The sequence below is a fragment of the Diabrotica undecimpunctata genome, chromosome 5, assembly GCF_040954645.1.
Source record: "Diabrotica undecimpunctata isolate CICGRU chromosome 5, icDiaUnde3, whole genome shotgun sequence".
Classification (NCBI taxonomy): Eukaryota; Metazoa; Arthropoda; class Insecta; order Coleoptera; family Chrysomelidae; genus Diabrotica; species Diabrotica undecimpunctata.
Genome location: NC_092807.1, coordinates 70,366,551 through 70,369,826, shown reverse-complemented (window position 1 = coordinate 70,369,826; position 3,276 = coordinate 70,366,551).

The following is a 3,276-nucleotide window of genomic DNA, read 5'->3' as shown; positions in this document are numbered from 1 at the left end:
AATGATCTTGAAAGAATTTAATAAAGCTTGTAAAAACATGTATCTGTTGTATTATTTATTTAAAATTAAAAATAAGATTAGTCGGACTGGCGGGGTCAAAGAGTGTCAACTTTTATTAAACTGATGCTTTCTTATTTGAACCAGTATCATTCGAGATGCATATCAATAAAGTTGTTCTGCTAATCGCAACTAGCATCGTAAGTTTTTGCTTAGGTGAAAATTTTAACGAGACGAATGCGGTGTCATGGGTTAGAACAATATGGTTATATCACCACAAGTGAAACTGCATACACTGGTATTACTGATATTACAGTTTCGAGAAAGATATAATTTACCTGTGCATGGAAAATTAAGCAGAAAAACGATGGAGTTAATGCAGAAACCAAGATGTACACAAGGAAACAATGCTTACGCTAAAATCAGCATGGAAAAAATTTAATATAAAATGGTATTTTCCACAAGTAACCCCTGAAGCTTTGGCAGTTACTTAAAGAGTATTTGAAATATGGGGAAAACATCAAAATTTAAGTTTACTTATCTGACAATCCCAAATCCAAATCCGGATATAAATATAACAGTCGTTCCAAAGGAGCACTATTTTCGATATAATTGTCAGGGTAACAGCGAATGTCCTTTTAAATTTACAAGTGGTGTATTAGCACATTCTTATTTTCCACCAGCAACTGGATGCATAGAAATCTATATGAATAGCAATCTAACATAGGATTTTAGTTTGAATTCTACAGCAGAAGTTCAAACTTTGCTGTCCTTCTTCATGAAGTTGGTCACGCTTTACGTTTACCACGTAGTAGCGATAAGAAAGCTGTAATGTATCCGTTTTATCAAACCTTACCTACCAACATATCTGAAGATGATAAAAGGGGCTTAGAAAAGTTATATGGACTAAAGTAAGTCCGCATCTATTCCAACTCAACCTAGTGTTACTAGGGTCAGTTCACAAACTTAAAAGACAACCACAACAGAAGATCTAGGAGTAAGGCAAAATAATATCCAGGAGTAATAAATGGATGCAAAATGTCATAACGAATGTATGTGAATTGGAATCCCCAGATTTAATATTTTTAGCATACGCTTCATCATTTCCAACATACCGAATATATATAGTAAGAAAGGATCTGATATGGATATATGACTTTTTTTGTTTTAATGGCATAGGCAAGTGCCATACAGCCAGTCACAACATGAAAATTTTCTACCCAGAAAGAATAAAAAGATAATATAAATTTCAAACTTAAGTAGCATTACAAATTTTAAGCATTAAAATTATTATTAAGGATAGGATAGAGATAAAACATGGACACTCGTTTCTCGTCTAGGGACCCATCAAGACATTGCTTTTAAGACAAACTAGATTGGGTCACGGATAAAAGGTAATAACAAATGGGGTAAAACAGAGGTTAGGATTCTAATTACAGTTAAATATTAAGCTTACTTTTGCAAATAAATTTCATCAAACATTCATTTACAACTCTTATATTTAGAGATAGCAGATAGCACATATTGTACGGAGGAAAAATTTTAATGTTGACTAAATTTTTTATTAGATCTTCAGTTTGTTTTGTGTATTTTTTACATTCGAAGAAAATGTGATCTAGATCACCTTCTTTTTGACAGTCTGGACATAAATTTGAATTTACGATTTTTAGTTTGGACAGATGACTAGGATAGCAGGCGTGTCCAAATTTTATTCTAATTATGGATGTTATATACCTTCGTGGAACAGAATAATTTTTAAACCAATAATCACTTGGGATTAAAGGCTGTATAGAAGCATATTGCGAGGAAGACTGCGTACTATATATATGCCAAGATTGTTTCCATTTACTATTGATATTATTTTTAATTATTGTTAATGCGTCTTGTCTACAGATTTGGTGATCAGCTTGCGTTCCGGTATCAATGGCCTTTTTAGCTAATAGGTCAACATGTTCGTTGTATTTAAGACCTATATGTGCTTTAACCCACAAAAAATGAACAACTCTTCGGTTTTTATAAAGGTCATAAACAAGTTTTTTTAATTTGAAAGACATATATATTTGAGTTATTACTAGGAAAATTTAAAGTTTCAATGGCTAACATAACAGACAATGAGTCAGATACTATTGTAACAGATGTATTCTGAGTGTTTTCAAAGTATCTTAATGCTTCATATATTGCTACAGCTTCAGCACTAAAGATTGAAAAACTAGAATTTAGTCGACAAAGTTTTTCTGTATTAGTTGATGGAATGTAGAAAGCACACCCAGTACCAACAATAGACTTTGAGGCATCCGTATAAATAACTAAAGAGTCTGACAGACTAGATAAACAGGACCTCAAAATATTCGAGCTAACAGAAGAATTTACATGGTAATTCGGTTGCATTACAGTAATGGGTTGCAAGCACGAATAAAAATGTTCGATGTTAACATTATCCTCTGATTTAAAGTCATAATCAAAATTTGTCAGGCTTCTAAAAGCCTCACAAAGTGGAGGTGAGTTCTTAAGTCTCCAATATCGATTAGTTAAATCTTCTTCGTTCAGTTTTCTGATATTTGAGTAGAGAGTAGTGTTACGATTTTGTATATTAATAACAAACTTTTGACTGAGGTATTCTCTTCTATAGCCCAAGGGATTTTCTAGAGCTTCCACATGTAGAGTATTAATAGGCGTCGATTTCATGGCACCCAAACAAATACGCAATGCTGCGTTTTGAAACACATCTATTGTTTTCAGAATATGTTTACTTGCTGAACCATATAATATGCATCCATAATCGATAATTGATCTAAAATAAGATCTGAAGAAAAGCAAAGAAGTTTCCACATCTGCACCCCACCATGTTTTTGTAATTGATTTGAGGAAATTTAGACCATTCTTACATATATCCAACATAAACTCAACGTCAAGTTTCCAAGTTAATTTGCGATCGAGAATCATTCCCAAATATTTAATTGAAGAACTGAAATTAAAATCATACCCATTCAATTTTATCTGATTTAGTTTTGGGATATTGAGTCGAGTGAAAATAGTAATACTTGATTTACTTGATGCAATTTCAAACCCATTGTGTTTGAACCAATTTTTGGATCTATCATGTATTTTTTCTAAAGTTTGAATGCAGTTATCGTATTTTTTGGTAGAAGAATACATAAGAAAGTCATCAGCATACTGTATTATTTTAAAGCTGAGATTTTTAATGGAAATGTTATGTAAATCTGCAGTATAAATATTAAACAATAGAGGGCTTAAAACTGATCCCTGCGGTAGTCCCTG